General features: G+C 45.3%; 2 long non-coding RNA genes across 4 annotated transcripts in view; one reads left to right on the top strand and one right to left on the bottom strand.

Annotated features, from left to right (window-relative positions):
* Window positions 1-18,811, top strand: part of LOC132024893 (uncharacterized) — an 88,048-nt gene that overhangs the window by 54,463 nt on the left and 14,774 nt on the right. For all 3 annotated transcript variants that reach the window (XR_009406350.1, XR_009406351.1, XR_009406348.1), the window contains 3 exons: window positions 2,221-2,314; window positions 18,391-18,434; window positions 18,697-18,805. This is a non-coding gene — a long non-coding RNA (uncharacterized LOC132024893). The remainder of the gene's footprint in view (window positions 1-2,220; window positions 2,315-18,390; window positions 18,435-18,696; window positions 18,806-18,811) is intronic.
* On the bottom strand, window positions 1,592-15,009 carry LOC132024894 (uncharacterized). Its single transcript, XR_009406352.1, has 4 exons — window positions 14,621-15,009; window positions 6,052-6,199; window positions 3,970-4,183; window positions 1,592-2,662 (listed from the first exon to the last, which is right to left on the bottom strand). It is a non-coding gene; the product is annotated as an uncharacterized LOC132024894 (long non-coding RNA).

The following is an 18,811-nucleotide window of genomic DNA, read 5'->3' as shown; positions in this document are numbered from 1 at the left end:
TATATGTGTTGATTTATTCCTTCTAGTTTCTCTAGTTTTTTTGTTTTGATTTTTTAAAAAGACTTTATTTTGGGCACCTGGGTGGCTCAGTCGGTTAAGCATCTGCCTTTGACTCAGGTCATGATCCCAGGGCCCTGGGATGGAGTCCCACATCGGGTTTCTTGCTCGGTGGGGAGCCTGCTTCTCCCTCTGCCTGCTGCTCCCCCTGCTTGGGCTCTCTCTCTCTTTCTGACAAATAAATAAATAAAATATTTTTTTAAAAAAAAGGTCTTTATTTTTCAGTAATCTCTATACCCAATGTGGGGTTTGAATTCACAGCCCTGAGATGGAGTCACACATTCCACCAAAGCCAGCCAGGCACCCCCTAGTTTCTTTAGTTTGAAAATATTGTTCTTTTTCTAATATCTAGAGTTGAATGCTTAAACTATTTTTTATGCTTATTAAAAATAATACTTGACTATGAATCTTTCTAAGCAATGTTTTAGCTTTAGTATTGATGCTATTGCTCTCAGCTATCAAATTTTTTCTTTGACCCAAATGTATTAAGAGATTTTAGAAAATGATTTAGGTAACAGGTTTTTTCCCTAATTTTTATAATTAATTCTAATTGTTCTGACCTGAGATCAGATAAAGTCACGTGTAGCTTTTGTCTTTACCCTGAGGCAGTCTTTGTGTTCAATGCAGAACTGTTCACAGAAGGATGCAAAAGATATGTTCTCGGGAACTAACAAGAAAGAAACAAGAAATAAGAAAAAACACAAAACTTCTGTATTTACTTAAAAAAATTTTTTTTTTAAAGATTGTATTCATTTGAGAAAGAGTAGAGCTTGAGTTGATGGAGCGGGGCGTGGGTGGCGGGGGAGGTTCAGAGGGAGAAACAGACTACCTGCTAGCTGGCAGCCGGAGCATGACCTAAGCCAGAGGCAGACGTTTTTCTGACTGAGCCACCCAGGAGCCCCACTTTAAATTTTTTTTTAAGATTTTATTTATTTATTTGTCAGAGAGAGAGAGAAAGAGAGAGCACGCACAAGCAGGCAGAGCAGCAGGCAGAGGCAGAGAGAGAAGCAGGCTCCCTGCTGAGCAAGGAGCCCGATGTGGGCCTCGATCCCAGGACCCTGGGATCATGACCTGAGCCGGAAGGCAGCAGCTTAACCCACTGAGCCACCCGGGCACGCCAATCTCATTCTTTTTTATGGCTGAGTAATACTACCTTGTATGTATATGTATATGTGTGTGTGTGTGTGTGTGTGTGTGTGTGTAATATATATATATAATATATATGTGTGTATATATTATATATAATATATATGAATGGATAAAGAAGATGTGGTGTACATACATATATAACCACAACTTCTTTATCCATTCATCTGTCAATGGACAGCTGGGCTCTTTCCATAATTTGGCTATTGTGGATAATGATGCTACAAATAGTGGTGCCTAGGTGGCTCAGAGGATTAAGTCTCTGCCTTTAGCTCAGGTCCTGGGATCAAGACCCACATCAGGCTCTCTGCTCAGCAGGGTGCCTGCTTCCCCTTCTCTCTCTCTGCCTGCCTCTCTGCCTACTTGTGATCTCTGTCTGTCAAATAAATAAATAAAATATTTTTTAAAAATGATGCTGTAAACATTGGGGTACGTATATCCCTTTGAATTAGTATTTTTATATTCTTCTGTTAAATACCAAGTGGTGCAATTACTGGATCATATGGTAATTCTATTTTTAATTTTTTGTGGAACTGCCATACTGTTTCCCACAGTGGCTGCACCAGTTTGCATCCCCACCAACACTGTAAGAGGGTTCCCCTTCCTCCACATCCTCACCAACATCTATCTGTTGTTTCTTATGTTGCTAATTTTAGCCATTCTGACAGGTGTGAGATAGTAGCTCATTGTAGTTTGGGTTTGCATTTCCCTGATGAGGAGTGACGTTGAGCATCTTTTCATGTGTCTGTTGGCCATCTGGATGTCTTCTTTAGAGAAATGTCTGTTCATATTTTCTGCCCATTCTATAACTGGATTATTTGTTTTGGGGTATTGAGTTGTATCAGTTGTTTATAGACTTTGGATACTAGCCCTTTATCACATACGTCATTTACAAATAGATTCTCCCATTCCGTAGGTTGCCTTTTAGTTTTGTTGATTGTTTCCTCCACAGTGCAGAGCTTTTTATCTTGATGAAGTCCCACTAGTTCATTTTTGCTTTTGTTTCCTTTGCCTCAGGAGCCGTGTCTAGCAAGAAGTTGGTACAGCCAGTGACAAACAGGTTACTTGCCTGTGTTCTCCTCTAGGACTTTGATGGTTTCCTGTGTCACATGTAAGTCTTTAATCCATTTTCAATTTTTTTGGTATATGATGTAAGAAAGTGGTCCGGTTTCATTCTTCTGCACATAGCTGTCCAGTTTTCCCAACACCATTTGTTGAAGAGACTGTCTTTTTCCCATGGCATATTCTTTTCTATTTTGTTAAAGATAATTGACTATAAAGCTGTAGTGATCTAAACAGTATGATCCTGGGGCGCCTGGGTGGCTCAGTGGGTTAAAGCCTCTGCCTTCGGCTCAGGTCATGATCTCAGGGTCCTGGGATCGAGCCCCACATCGGGCTCTCTGCTTGGTGGGGAGCCTGCTTCCTCCTCTTTCTCTCTATTCATACTTGTGATCTCTGTCTGTCAAATAAATAAATTAAAAAAAAAAACCAACAGTATGATCCTGGCACAAAAATAGACCTACAGATCAACAGAACAGAAAACCCAAAAATGAACCACCTCCACCATTTCTCAGGCATTGCGGTGGTGGTAAGTACATTCAGTGTCGTGTCACCCGTCTTCAGAACTCTTCATCTTACAAAGCTGAAACTCTGTCCCCACTAAACGGTAACTCTGTACCCTTCCCCAAGCTCCCAGTATTCATTCTTCTACTTTCTGGCTCTATGAAGAGTACTTGACCTTCTACTTCTGACTGTTCTGAGTACGTCATCTAGGTGAAGTCATTTAGTATTTAACTTTTTGTGACTGGTCTTATTTCACTTAGCAGAATGTTCCTAAGTTTCATCCATTGTGTAGTATGTGTCAGAATTCCATCCCTTTTCATGGCCGAGTGAGAGTGCCCTGTGTGTGTCAGTCATTGTGTTTATCCATTCCTCCACTCGCGGATCCTGCGGCTGCTTCCACCTTTTTGCTGCTAAACACTTGGGTATACAATACCCCTTCAAGTATCTGTTTCTAATTTGTGGGGTATATATCCAAAAATGGAATTGTTGGATCATAGAGAGATGCCGTGTTTACTGTTTTGGGGAACCACCGTACTGGCTTCCACAGCAGCTGCACTCTTTCTGTTCCCATTCACAGTGCACAGGGTCTTGATGTCTCCGTACCTCACCAGTACTGGGTACTTTGTGGTTTGTTAATGGTAGCCCTCTTAATGGGCGTAAGGTGGCATCTCACTGTGCTTTCGGTTTGTTTCTAGTAGTCAGTGATGTTGAATTGCAGGTCCTGCCCTCTGTCAGGGGAGGGGATTATACAAAGGTGTGGATGCCAGGGGTGGAGATTATTGGGGATCGTCTTACCACCATGACTGCATTTCAAAAATAAGTAGAACAGAACTCTATGGAAGACATTAGAATGCATCATATGTGGGGCGCCTGGGTGGCTCAGTGGGTTAAGGCCTCTGCTTTCGGCTCGGGTCGTGGTCTCGGGGTTCTGGGATTGAGCCCCACATTGGGCTTTCTGCTCAGCGGGGAGTCTGCTTCCTCCTCTCTCTCTCTCTGCCTGCCTCTCTGCCTACTTGTGATCTCTCTCTGTCAAATAAATAAATAAAATCTTAAAAAAAAAAAAAAGAATGCACCATGTGTAGTAAGAGGATGTATTTTTAAGTGAAGGTCTGTCCAGGAATACAAACATATCTGCCTGTGTACGTGTGATAGAAATGTGTTTCTTACTGGTGGTCCAGAAAAAACAGGTTGAAAGGCACTGACCTGAGAGATCTTCCTGCAGACACTGAAGAGAAGACTGTCATTGATCTGCGTGTGAGCCCAGGCCCCGCGGCTTGTTCTCTGCTGGTTGTGCTCCCATGGCAACCGTTTTTCTTCATGTCTGCTCTCACACACAGTAGCCATCACAGCACTTGCATTTTCAAAGAACTTGCGTCAGTCTGTTTCCTCCAAGGTTTTCTCATCAAATACTCTGAAACTTAACAAGCCTTGCTGGTGACATAACTGTGGGGAGCGCCTGCTTGTTCTGACCCGTTTTCCTGCTCTCCCAGCTACGTGTGGGGTCTGCCTGGGGGTGTTCTCATGGTGTCTGAGCTCCCCCTGCCTCTGTCGAGGTTTGGCGTTAGAGTTCTATGTTATATGTCTTATGGGATTTGCACTTTCTGTTCCTAATTTCCCCACTATTTTTCTAAAGGTTAAGAGAAAAAGAAAGGTCTGAGAAGCCCCAACTTTGCCATCTTGAAGTCTTGCTTTCCTGCGGCAGCCCTAATCTCTGAAATGGGGCCCAGTGTTCTCCCACCAGGGAGCATGGCCACCTCTGTGTCTTGCCTTCCTGGGCTGTGGCCTGGGAACCTGGGGCAGCTGGCTGGGCTGAAACTGAATGCCGGGCTTGGGAGGGCTGGCGCCCTCCACCTGCGTGGGGAGCCCTCACTTCCACCTGCCCTGGCTCCTGGGGCTCACTCCCTCCAGGGCTGGGGCTGACCCTCATCCCTCCCAGGGCGCGTCTCTTCCCCCCTCTCGCCTTCTTCCGGGAGCGGAGAATTTGGGGGTTTTTTCCTCCTCCTTTCCATTAAGTGTCTATTTATTCATGAGAAATCACGGGCTTTTTGCCTTTTCTCTACTTTCTTCCCAGCTTGAAGAAACACACACATTGAGCCCGGAGGCGCCACGTTCCCCTTCCTGCCCTCCCCCTGCAGCCGGAATGAGGGGCTTCTCCCCCCCCATCTTTCATTCTTCCCCCCCTCGCCCCCGTTCTCCACAGCACATGATGGGGGCGGCACTTAAGAGGGCGCTCAGGATTTGTTCCCACTGCTTTCCCCTTATTTAGGGGAGTGCTCTGAGGGCAGACACTTCTCCAAGCCAGGCCTGGCTTCTGTTTCTTTCTCTGACCATCGCTTTTCAGAAATGATGGCTTCCAGGGTCCCTTTAGCCTCGCTATGTGCCCGATGCCCGTTTCTGTCCTTGCGTTTCTCACTCTTGCCATTGGAGGTGACGTAGAACCTTCCCTGCAAGTTCTTAAAATTATTTTCTATATAATACGGTCAGGGGGTTACTCCCTTTTCCAGAAGTGCCATGGTCGCATTCTAGCCCGCGGAGGAGGCTCGCACACGCACAACTCAAAACAAGCCCTGTCCTGGGAAGGACCCGCTCTCATGCCCAGAGTGAGAAAGATGCGACATCGTGTGATTTCTTCCCCTCTGCTCCTGTTCTCCCTTCTTCCTTACGCTTCCTCAAGGGAAAATAGAGAAAGCTCCGTTATGCAAAGAAACGCGACACAGAAGGAGACTGCGGGCAGACTGGGCTAGCATTGCCTCAGGGGTAGTATAAAACCATGCCAGGGGAGAACCTCCAGGAGGAGAATGCACTGTGGTCACCCCTCCCCTCAACATAGAAGCAAAGGAATTGCCTGGGTGATGTTTGTGAGTGTCTTGCTGTATACATGGGGTCGGGTTTTGTTTGTCTCTTTAGGTAACTTGATCACTTTAAAAATCGCAACGTGGTGACCCATGGGGATAGGCATAGCTTTGGGTCACCTTGCTGTGGGTCTTATCAAGGAAGACCCTGATTCTCTTCTCACAAACTATCTTTCCAAGGAAGAAAATAAAACACAAACAAGTCTGTGTGTAGAGCTGTGACAACAGAATGACGAGCACGCAGCCACGGTTCCTCTGGAGCCGGGCCTCACGCTCCTCCCGGGGCCGTGGTGAGGAGCTGGGCAGTGAGCAAGCATCCGCCGGTAGGAACCAGTGCGCAGGGCTCCTGACGGCAAGGAGATCACATAAGTGCTGATAATTACGCTAAGCTTTTTTTCAGTGTGTACAAAATTAGGAAAAATTACAGGCATACCTTGGAGATACTGTGGGTTTGGTTCCAGATCACAGCAATAAAGCGAATATTGCAGTGAAGTGAGTCGAAGAAGCACTTTGGGTTCCCAGTGCACATGAAAGTGATGTTCACAGGGTACTGTGGCCTGCGGAGTGTGCAGCTGGTGTGTCTGAAAACAATGTTCATACTGCAATTAGAAAATACTCTGTTTTTGAAAAATGCTTACCATCATCTGAGCTTTCAGGAGCCATAATCTTTTTGCTGGTGGAGGGTCTCGTCTGCTGTTTAAGGCTGCACCACCATCGGGGTGGCAGCAGCTGTGGCCGTTTCTGAAAGTAAGACAACCCTGGAGTTTGCCGCATGGACTGACTCTTCTTCCAGGAGCAGTTTCTCCGTAGCCCGTGATGCTGTAGCACTTCTTCCACAGCAGAAATTCTTTCAAAACTGCAGTCCATCCTCTCCAGTTCTGCTGCTGCCTTATGGCTACTTTCGCGTGATATTCTGAATCCTTTGTTGCAGAGTTGAAGGTTCTTGACTCACATGGTCAGAGAATGAATCTCGTGGACACGGGGCGGAGTGAAGTGCAAGTTTATTAAGCGACTAGGAGCAGAAAGGAAAGAGAAAGCTCTCTAGAGTGAGAGGGGTCCGGAATGGGTGCCCCTGAGGGGTTTCAGGGCCAGTCTTTGACGGACAACTTGACCAGGAAGCTTGCAGTCTTGAGATTCTTGTGCCATCTTGGTCTGAGCGAGGACTGTTGATAACCCCCTCAGGGGCTCACTTCTTTGAGTACTGGCTCACTTCTTTGTCATTCTTTGAGAATGGCTTGCTTCTTTGTCATTTTCTGTCATTACTATGTAGCCACCAAAGAAAAACACTCCCTAACACCCAGGGCAGGGTGGCCTGGCTGCTTCCCTTATCTTTTGCTCACTTTGACTTAGGCTTTTGCCTGCCAGGAATAGTTTCAGAGCCCAGCCAGGGACACCGCCCCCACCATACCTTAACCCTTTCCTTACTCTGCTGTCAGTTCAGCAGTCTTCACGGCATCTTCACCGGGTGTAGATTCCATCTCAAGAAACCACTTTCTTTGCTCATCCGTAAGAAGCAAGTCCTCGTCTGTTCAAGGTTGATCATGGGATTCTAGCAGTTCAGTCCCGTCTTCAGGCCGCACTTCTGATCCCGCTTCTGCTGTCTCCCCCACATCTGCAGTCGGATCACACACAACATTTACTGAGTAGGTTTGCTCTCTTATGTGTGCCTACTTTGTGATGCCTCCAAAACAATTCCAGTGATGACATCAAAGATCACTGGTCACAGGTCATCGTAACAAATATAACAATAATAAAAACTTGGGAATGTTGTGAGAATTACCAAAATGTGACACAGGGACATGAAGTGAGCAGATGCTGTTGGAAAAAGTGGTGCCAGCAGACTTGCTCGATGCAGGCTTGCCACAAAGGCTCCATTAGTAAAAAGCACACGCTCTGTAAAGCACAGTAAGGCAAAGCAGTAAAAGGAGGTGTGTTTGAATAAGCACGGAGCGTCCTCCGGACGTGAGGCTGAAAAAGAAGAGTGGGTCTGCTCTGTGGCAAATCTGTATTTTGTGAGTTTGGGGATTTCAGGAACATAAGGTGGTGCTCCAGGACACTCAGCAGTCACTTTCGGAAATAAGATTCTAATGACTATTTTTAGTAGTGCCAGTTCTTTCTTCATTCTGCAAATATTTTTTGGAGTGTAATACATAAGTCAGCGCTTAACTGACAGATAACTATGCAAATGACAGGGGACCATATGGTGGTTACAAGGCAGAACTTAACATTTTAAAGGACAAAACACTCATCTTCATGGACAGCAATTAACTACAGGACCAACAACCACCTGTTGGGACTCACTTGTCCTCCCAGATGCATATACAATCCTCAGTTTCACCTTGGTTTTTCTTGGCCGCGTATTCCAAGGAGAGGAGTATCTTTTCCATAATTTTCTCATTATGTGTTAATGTCGCCATAATGTTCTTGCCGCATCGCTGTATTTCCAGATTTGGCTCCAAGATCGTGTGGTGGGTGTCTATGTATCGCAGCCTCTTTTCGGAGTTTCTTCCCCTCTGTGTTAGTTTCTCTGTCCCGGCACGCAGCCAGGGTTTTCCCCCGTGTATTTTCTAGGCTTGCTCCTCTTGGGAGGAGGCGGGGGCGGCCGAAGAGCTCCGTCTTGTTAGGCACAGCTCTCCTCACACACAGGGCACAGAGCAGGTGTGGAGAGAGATGCTGAAATGGGTGTCCTTGCCCAGCGCTTCCTGGGCAAGTTGGAATGAGCCCGTTTCTCTTCTGAGAGCAGGTCTCAAATCCCAGGCATTTATCTCTTGAGTTTTAATCTCCTGATGCATTTTTTCCCGTCAGAGGGAGACTTTGAGGTTAAAAACACTAAGTCAAAGGCAAAAGGCGTGTGGGAGGGAGTTCAGCAATTACCAGCACGTCTGTGCCACACAGGAGACTGTCCCTCTGGGTCGCTGAGGGAGGGGAGGTGTTCACATCGTTGTCACCCAAGTAACTGTGGGTTTCTGCTTCATTTTAGCTGCACGGATTCAATAAAAATGTTCTAAGGCACCACCTTCCTGTGATCTTGTAACAAATCACAACTGATAGACTTCCATTTATATCTAAAGAAAGGGTTTGAGCTGATTTACGTGTCAGACCACAGACACGAAATGTCTGGGACCTCTCTGTTTCAGGGTAATTCCAGACCATTGTCTCTTTCCCGCTGACCAGCGGCTGTCTAGCTCATGCTCTGTCCTTGACGTGTGGCCGGAGGTGTGGCTGCTTTCTGCTACAGCAGCAGGGCAGAACTGTCCTGACTTGTGACTGGTGGTTCGTGCAGGGCCACACAGCTAAGGCACCTCCTATTTAACCTCTTTCGGAAGGAGTTTTCTGCTGCTGCCTTTAAGGGATCAGCTGAGAAATATAAAATTCCATTCCTTTCCTACTGTGCTCAAAATATGAAAGATTCAATTCTCTTATCCTTGTTTGCAGTTAAAGAAGCTAAAGTTTGGAGGGACTTTCATGAGGTTCCCCCCAAATGATTTTACCTTCTTTTTATGCAGCTTCAGGCCTGTAAGACAGCCTGTCCAGTGAAATTCAGGGCAACATTTCCACCGATGCCTTAGGCCTGGTCATGTGTCATCAGTGGGAGAGCTAAGTTATGTCTCAACATAGTAAGACTTTGCCTCTGAGTGTTGGGTCCACTGTAGCATGCAGTGGCTTCCTCCTCCAGAGACACAATGACCACTAATGCCTACCCCTCCCTGCCTTCATTTGGATATCTTACTATTTCTAATCGATCCGATGTTATTAATATTTTTTTTCAAAATTTTAGATGCTCATGAGAATTAATTTCATTAAGTGGAGCCTGGATATTTCTGTAGCGTGTGCACGCGTGCACACACACGCACACACACACACACACACACACACTTTTAAATTAATATTATTCCTTAGGGCAGTTTTAGGTCTACTGAAAAAATCGACAGAGTACAGAGAGTTCTTATGTATCCCTTTACCCCTGCCCTCAGCTCCCTGCAGTTAGTGTCTTGCACTAGTGTGGTAGGTTTGTTTCAGTCGCTGAGCTGATGCTGATTGTCGTCATTAGCAGAAGCCTATGTTCACCTTAGCGTTTACTCTTTGTATGGTGCGGTTCCTTGGGTTTTGTGAAATGCATGATGTCACCATTATGTAGGACAGAATCGTGTCACTGCTCTAAAAATCCTCTGTGTTCTCCGTACTCCTCACCACCCCGCACCCCCAGCAACCACTGATCCTTTCGCTGTTGCCATAGCTTTGGCTCTTCCAGACTGTCGGACACCTGGGGTCCTGCCGTTGGTTGCTTTTTAAGAGTGGCTTCTTTCACTTAGTGGTGTGCGGGTGAGGTTCCTCTGTGTCCTCTTAACAGGATCTTTCACAGATCAGAAGGTTTTGCTTTTTTTAAAAAAGATTTTATTTATTTATCTCTTTGACAGAGACAGAGAGAGCACTAAGGGGAGATGAGCAGAGGGAGAGGGAGAAGCAGGCTCCCTGCTGAGCTGAGAGCCCAACGTGGGGCTCAGTCTCAGGCGCTTGGGATCATGACCCAAGAAAAAGGCAGATGCTTAACCAACTTAGCCGCCCGGGGGCCCTCTCTTTTTCTTGATGGAGTCCCTCTTACCAGTTTTTTCCTTCATGAATCATGCTTTTGATATCTTAAAGCTTATCACCAAATTCATGGTCCCCTAGATTTTCTCCCACGGTTTGTGTTCCAAGTGTTAGAGTTCTGTGTTTTACATTTAGATTTACAAGCCATTTTGAGTCAGTTTTTGTGAGGAGGGTAAGACTTGTGTCTAGATTTACTGCGCCGCGCGCGGATGCCGCCTGTCCCGGTGCCATCTGTTGAAACGACTGTTCATCCCTTTTCTCTACTGAATCGCCCTGTCCGGGGTCAGCGGATTATGTCTGTGTGGGTCTGCTTCTAGGCTCTCTGTTCTGTTCCATTGATCCATGTGCCTGTCCTGTCACAAACACCACACTGTCTTGATTACCACTGCTTTACAGTAAGACTTGAAGTTGGAGTGAAGTCAGCCCTCTAACTTTGTTTTTCTTCTTTAATATTGTTTTGGCTATTTTGGGTCTTTTTGCCTCTCTATATAAACTCTACAATCAGTTTATAGGCGACTATAAAGTAACTTGCTGGAATTTTTATTGAGAATGCCTTGAATCTGTAGATTTAAGTTGGGAGAAACTGACATCAATACTGAATTTTCCTATCCATGAATATGGATTCTCTTTCCATATATTTAGATGTCCTTTTCTTTTGTTTTTGTTTTTTATTTTTTTAAGGTTTTATTTATTGTTTTGTTTTGTTTTGTTTTGTTTTTTCAGTGTTCCAAGATTCATTGTTTATGGGGCGCATGGGTGGCTCAGTGGGTTAAAACCTCTGCCTTCAGCTTGGGTCATGATCCCAGGGTCCTGGGATCGAGCCCCGCATCGGGCTCTCTGCTCAGCAGGGAGCCTGCTTCCCCCTCTCTCTCTCTGCCTGCCTCTCTGCCTCCTTGTGATCTCTGTCTGTCAAATAAATAAATACAATCTTTAAAAAAAAAATTCATTGGTTATGCCCCACACCCAGTGCTCCATGCAATCCGTGCCCTCTTTAATACCCAGCACCAGGCTCCCCCAACCTCCCGCCCTCCTTCCCTCCAAAACCCTCAGTTTGTTCCTCAGAGTCCACAGTCTCTTCATTTGACAGAGAGAGACCCAGCGAGGGAGGGAACACAAGCAGGGGGAGCGAGAGAGGGAGAAGCAGGCTTCCTGCCAAGCAGGGAGCCTGATACAGGGCTGGGTCCCAGGAGCCCGGGACCGTGACCCGAGCGGAAGGCCGCCGCGCGCTGTCTGAGCCCCGCGGGCGCGCCCGGATCTCCTTGGACGTTTCCACCAGAGATCCGCAGTTCCCTCACATAGGCCTTGTGCAAACTTTGTTACACTTAAATCTAAATCTCTCTCTTTTTTGATGCTAATGTTAATGGCGATGTGATACCCCCTCCAGCTTTATTGAGGTTAATAATAGATAAAAATTGTATACATTTAAGATATACAACCTGATGTTTGACATGTTCATATTATGAAATAATCACCACAGTCGAGCTAAATAATCTATCCGTCACTCACATAATCGCCATTTTCTTTCCTTATTAAAAAATGGTTAAAAAGTTCAAGTTTCGATTGTTCACTGTTGTTAGATAGGAAACCCATCGACTCTTACATGTATCATCCTTGTATCCTACAACTGTGCAGCCTTGTTTAATCACCCCTCTGTTCCAGAAGTTTGTAGTTTTTGTCAATTCTTTGGACCTTTTACATAGACAACCATGTCATCTATGAACAGAGACATTTTTATTCCTTCCTTCTCGATCTGTGTGCCTTTTATTGCCTTTTCTTGTCTTATTGTCAACAATATATTTTCAGAGCAGCCTATAACAACAGATAGGGTTATAGCTAACCAAGTGAATCTTTTTTGGCAAGGTTTATGCTGTTTGAGTCTAAGTTCTAAATGTGTCTTCTACACATGAATTAAAATTCTTCAAAGCAGGGAATTTCTTTGAATTTATATATCCCTACAGCCTGCCACAGAGTCTGTTAATGGTACGCACTCAGTGACTGTTCAGTGGGAATTAATGTAAGGAATTAATATCTGTATCCAGGATCCCAGCAGAAAATAGAATTTACATCGGATGGTTTCGTTCCGGAGGTTGAAGACAGCAGCTCTCGACCATGGCTGTCCATTAGAGTCACGTGGGAGCTTTCATTCTCCCCCTGCTTGAGGATGGGACCAGGCTTTACAGTCAATTCCAATGGCCAGAGAAGGTTGAAAATCAGTAGAGTAATGAAAAGACTACTTGTGGAAATGTAAGCAGGCTGAGGAAACCAAAACAGGATGCTGAGACACTGATTTATTTGATAGGTGAAGATGCAGAAGTGTGGTAAGTCACTAGCTTTAGTAATGGAGGTGGTAAGTGCTCAAATGGGGAGCCACCACCAGCGATGTCATATTCTCTGCTCCAGATAAAAAGATATTCTGCCTTCTAAAATGAGTTTTTCTCCGAATCAAAATGACACATTTGACCAAGGCTGAAGTTAAAAACACCTTCAAAGTAAGCACAAGATGCTCCTCCTCTTAAAACCAGACCAAATGGATTAAGGTCAGAGTTCTCTTTGACTCAGAGTCTCAGAGTCTCAAATGACTTATGGCCTGAAATAAAACCTGTCTAGTTTCTGTGAATAATATAAGACATATGATGCTTTCTCCTCTCCTCCCCATTTTGCAGATACAATCGTGTCTGGACTTTTCTGGAAATAAATTAAATGGAAACCAGAATGACAGACACTAAATCTGCTGGCAGGTGCTCTGGGGGAGAGGGTCAGGGAGATGGAAGAAGATGCTGACCTTTGATTAGAGTAAAAAGCTAGAGACATGGATTTGCAGAGCTTGGTTTCTCCCAGCATTGCTGAAGATAATAGATGCACCCTAGCTTTTCCTTGTAGCAAAGAACTTAAGGCAGATATATTTTTAATTCATCTGCTACTCCTTGTTGACAAGACTATGTATTGTCTAAATCTTCTGAGACCATCATATGCCTCTTAAAGTAAAGTGGCCTTGCCGTTTGGTGTAATAGTGATAGCGTTTGCCTTTAAAATCTTTTCCACTTGTCATAATTCCCTCCCAACTCCTGAAGTCATTCAGTTTTATGCCCGTTGTGTGTCCTGTACTGTTCATGCCGGGGTCTTTTCCCACTGCAGAAGGTGTGATACAACTGGTAAGGATTTTTGGGAGCAGCGTGTGCCTTGCAGCTCCCCACAGTCCCCATCCCTGCCTGCTAATGCTTGGTGGAGTTGGGTTGTCTGTCTAGATGCTGGAGGCTTCTGAATGTGCACCTCCTGTCCTGCCTCAGCCAGCTCCCAAGGACAGAGAAGAGGGGCAGCAGATGTGTGTGTGTGCGCACACGTGTATTTTGTTTGGGGTTTTATTATTTTGTTTCCATGCAGAATACTTTCTAAAAATGACTTTGGATATTTGGACTTCTATGAGCATGGACTTATAACCCAGTCCTTATCCTCTAGATTATGTAAACACTATATTCATAATCCTAAATGAAATTCAAGTATGACACTTTATATGGAAAGTTCCAAAATGTACCTCAATTAGACGAATTGAGACAGTTCAGTATTTGAGAAGTATCATGCAATTATGTAGATTAAAAACTACATCAGAGATATTAAAAAATGTTTGTTTTACTTTGATCAATAAATGAACCAAAATCAAGTGGTTTATAATTATAAACATTATAATTATAAACATTAAAACAGCCTCCATGTTGGTGGTAAGAGAAACTGACTTTTTTCCAGTACCACTTAATTGGCGAAGGAGTCAAGTTAAATATATGCCTTCACTGCCTCAAATTATTTGTTAAGAACCAATATCTAGGTACTAACCTATTTTCTGTTATGCATGGGTTTAAACTGAATAAAATTTAGGGTTCAACTTGTAGAGAAATGACTATGATATAAAAGCACTAAAGAGCTGTGTGGAGACAAAAAGAAGGAAGGAAGGAAGGGTGGGTGAGATGAGCGTTTAAATCAACAGACAAAACTCCCCCATGTGGGTGGGCCTCACCTAATCGTTGAAGACCTGAACCGAACAGAAAGACCAGTCTCTGCCGAGTAAGAGGGAATTTTCCGGCAGATGGCCTTCATGTCACCGGCTCCACCAGCTCTCCTGGCTCTCCATTCTGCCAAGCCCCAGTGCGGGTTTGGACTGGTCAGACCTCATAACCCATGAGCCGGGTCCTTGTAATGACTACACACACACACACACACACACATCCTGTTAGTCCTGTTTCTCTTGAAGACCCTGACTAATCACACACCCCTTCATTCTCCGTTGTTAACACACACACACAAAGTCGTCCCGAGTACTGTAAAACAGTACTTTTACAAAACAGAAGAGTCTCGTCCCAGATACAAGCCTTTATCCGCAAGAGAGGCCAGTGGTAAAAACCAAATCATGGTGTAAATACCTTGCTCATGAAGAACTCCGAGGCATGAAGCTGTCAGAATGCCTGCCCTGGCCACTGTCTGCACCCACGGTCCATGCCACTGCCCCGAAGGCTTTGCAGAGCGCCCAGAAGACCTCTGTGACCCTCACACACACTGGATCTCTCCGACAGAACACCCAAGCCAGAAGGCCGGTGATGCTGTGAGCGCGCCCGTCTCCGCGAGTATGGAATGGGCCCCTCCGCCGGCCTGGTGCCTGGTGCCACCTTCCACCAGGACTCCTTGCTGGTCCAGGCTCGGAGGCAGACAGGAGGTGGGGGCCAGTCCTACAGCCAGGAAGCACTTGCTTCTTACAGAGCTAGCAGGTCCTACAGACTCTCAGTTGTGTCCAAAATCTAGCGTTCCTCCTTTCCGGTTTGTTTTTGGTTTTGTTTTAACCAATTTTTTAGAGCTGTTCTGGGTTCACACAGCCTTCATTACAGCGCCCTCTGCTGCCGCCTCCAGCCACTGCGTTCTCTCCTTCCTGCTGGACACGTATTGCCTACGGCCACCGGCGCTGTGCCCTGCCCTTGAACGTCTGTTAAGAGAGTACATCTCATATTAAGTGTTCTTAAAAAAAAAAAAAAAAAATATATATATATATATATATACATATATATATATATATATATATAAAATAAATTTGATTCTGTAAATAATAAAAAGAAAAAGAAAATGGAAGCAAGAGCTCAGCCATGACAAAGTAACCCACAAGGGTAGGGAAGAATTGCTGACAGGGCCCCAGGCCTGTGGAAGCCCCAGGCCCTGGCCACACTAGCCCCCCAGAGCGCTTCGCCAGGTGATCACCAGTGGGGTCGTCTTGGGGACGTGTGCTGGGCCTCAGGACCAGCAGGGCTCTCTTGCCCCCTCCAGCAGGAGCCCTGAGAAGATGTCCTTGTCTCCCTGGGAGCCCAGCAGAGCTGCATTCCAGCAGAGAAAGCAAAGGCCAGCTCCCAGGGAGGTGGCCAGGAGGCTGGGGAGCCCGTGCTCAGGGAGGCCACCTCCCCTGAATGGGTCCCTGCTCAGTGGATTGAGGCTTCTGTCACTTGTGACCAGGAGATTTCTAAGGGATTCATTTTAATAAAAATAGTATTTAAGATAGATAAAACTTGAGGGCATCTGTCGTATTTGTTGATAAATTACTAAACATTTAAAAAATTTATTTATTTATTTATTTGACAGATCACAAGCAGGCAGAGAGGCAGGCAGAGAGAGGGGGGGAAGCAGGCTCCCTGCTGAGCAGAGATCCCGCTCTATCCCAGGACTCTGGGATCATGACCTGAGCTGAAAGCAGAGGCTTTAACCCACTGAGCCACCCAGGTGCCCCACTGATCATAATTTTTAAAATCAGCAATTATACGAGATGAAACAGTTAAGTTTCCTCATTCAGTTTGTATCTTTTCTATCCAGGGTCTTGTGACCCGATTCTACCACGACAAACTAAATTCCACTCTGCAGTGTGGGTAGATTACTTAGCAGGCACAGGATGTTACCTGTGAAGTGACCCAACCCATGTGGTGTTCCTCAGGCGCCTCTGGAGGGAAAAAACTAGAAATCAATAAAAACCTTTGAGTCCACAGATGGAAGACATTTTCAGTGATGTTTCCACTGGTCTGAAGCAAATAATAATAATAATAAATAAAAAGTCAAATTCTCGGGGTGCCTGAGTGGCTTCAGTGGGTTAAGCCTCTGCCTTCGGCTCAGGTCATGATCTCAGGGTCCTGGGATCGAGTCCCGCATCGGGCTCTCTGCTCAGCGGGGAGCCTGCATCCCCCTCTCTCTAGCTGCCTGCCTCTCTCCCTACTTGTGATCTCTGTCAAGTAAATAAATAAAATCTTCAGAAAAAAAGTTAGATTCTCATTTTTTCTATATTCTTAACCAAAGGAAACATTTCTTGTAAACTGGGAAAAACAGTGAAGTGAGCATGTGCCACTGTTCCAAGCTCTTGGCCTATGGATGGGTAGAGAACCAGGGCCAAACCTCCTGCCACCTCAGCACATTTGTCACCGTGCACCCATAAAACCTTATGGTCCCCCAGAGTTCAAGTTAAAATTCACAAAGAAATGTACGAATTAAAAATCCGTGCAGTTTTGTAAGGTCAAAACACCAATTTCTTTCTTGGTCGTGTAAGAATAAGGTTTTTACTGGGAAATTATACCCCACACTTTACTGGTCCTGCATATGCCCCAGTGTACAGTCACCTTAGTGCCCCCCAGTTCCAAGCCTCTGAGCTTTGAGTCTGTGTCCCCATCAGACAAATAGACACCAAGGTAAGCTCATTCACACAACAGTGCCAACCAGTTTCTCAGACGTTCCTTAAACCGTCGCCACAGCATTCCGCAGCCCGAGAGAACCAGCTTTCCTCTTCGTTATGGAATAAAAGCTAGGAAAATGCCATTATTCACAGTAACGGGAGTCTATATACTTTAAAAACTAGTGTTATTTAATGTGAACTTTTTGGGGGGAAATCAGTTATATTTTCCTGAAGTACCTTCCCAGCGGTCTGTAAATGACAATGCAGGTGACTGCTGAGCACTGCTTAGGTGACAATCTGCATTACACAGCAGCTGAGGACGGAGGGGGGCCAGATGCTGGGTGACAGACGAGCACCTGCTCTTCCAGGCAGGCGAGTGGTGGCCAGAGCCCGGGCATGCCTACCCTTGCATCCTCTAGAAACAGGCGGGATAACAAGGTAGCTTCTAGAAATCCCTACGCCTCCAAGAGAGTATAATTTTTCATAATATTCCTAGCTTAAAAAACGAAACAAAACCAAGAAGTCACTGTTCTGACATTGGAAAAACCAAATCCAAATTCACATGTTTTGGAGTCTGTCGATGGAAAGGTGATACAGAAGCTTTCCAGTCTTTGGAGAGGTTAAAGACTGGTTTCAATGATTTCAGTAAGAAAACCCACCAATGTGTTCAAATTAAAATCTAGAGAAAAAATGATTCTTTTTTTTTTTTTTTTTTCATCAAAAACAAGCCAAAGGGGCAGCTGGGTGGCTCAGTGGGTAAAGGCCTCTGCCTTCGGCTCAGGTCATGATCCCAGGGTCCTGGGATCGAGTCCCACATCAGACTCTCTGCTCAGCGGGGAGCCTGTTTCCTCCTCTCACTCTCTCTGCCTACTTGCGATCTCTGTCAAATAAATAAATAAAATCTTAAAAAAGAAAAAGCCAAATTAAGTAAGAAAATACTGTAATGAGAAACTTTCTTCCCAGAGGATCTATTTTGAAGAGCCACAGAATCAGAAGAAAGCAGGCCATTATCTTTGGAACCAGTACTGAAATCGTCCGCACTCATTACATCTGTTGATCTTTCTTTGATTCTATTAACTGACACTCAAGTTTTCCGATAAAAAGTATAATTTATCTTCTTTCACTGCTGTGGTATGAGGCCCCCAGTCTTTGAAAGCCTGTATCTGAGAGCTATCTGGATCATATTATACGTTGATTTGCTCTTGGCTTTGAAAACAGTTTGAGTTCTGTTGCAGCCCTGTTTAAGAGTATCTATTGAAACACTCTGGTACAATCCATGTGCCTGGCTTTTGACACCTGCTCCAGCAATAGAAATGCCATTTGCGTAATGCGCATGTCAGCCTATGGTGCACAGCAGTGTAATCCCAGGCTTGAGCAGGAAATCAGTAGTTGTAGCCCCTGAAATATTGTAAAGAGATGAAGAAAATAGGAATTTTTAATTATTTTTAATGTCTTGGCTATTTAAACTCACTGGACTTTTAAAATGGATTTCCCTAACAGGACTCAGGGATCCTGCGGCTACCAGTTTGCTTGGTGACGTGAAGGTGAGTTTTCAGCCTCCTTGTGGCCCTTCCAGGGGATGCCCCAGCTGATGGGGTAAGTCCCCAGAGCCAGGCCCATACGTTAGCCTGTGGCAGGTGCCCTTTATAAAGGGAGGCTCCCTGAGGCATGTAACACAAGTCTTCACAGCGAGACGGCGTGAAAAGGGTTAGTCCTATCCAAAGATTTTTGCTCTGTAGTTCAGGAGTAAAAGAGCTGAAGGCACTTATGTGGCAATTAAGTATGAATGTGCTCATTTCCTGCCAGGCCAGCGATGACTCTCACCCGGGGAAACCTTCCACCGAGTCTGCACTGTGCAGACGATGCAATCAGAGCTTCTGTGGGGGTGACGTGCGGCAGCGGCTCCAGACAGAAAGTAAGA

Source organism: Mustela nigripes, chromosome 9 (assembly GCF_022355385.1).
Source record: "Mustela nigripes isolate SB6536 chromosome 9, MUSNIG.SB6536, whole genome shotgun sequence".
Lineage (NCBI taxonomy): Eukaryota > Metazoa > Chordata > Mammalia > Carnivora > Mustelidae > Mustela > Mustela nigripes.
This window is presented reverse-complemented; position numbering and strand designations above follow the sequence as displayed.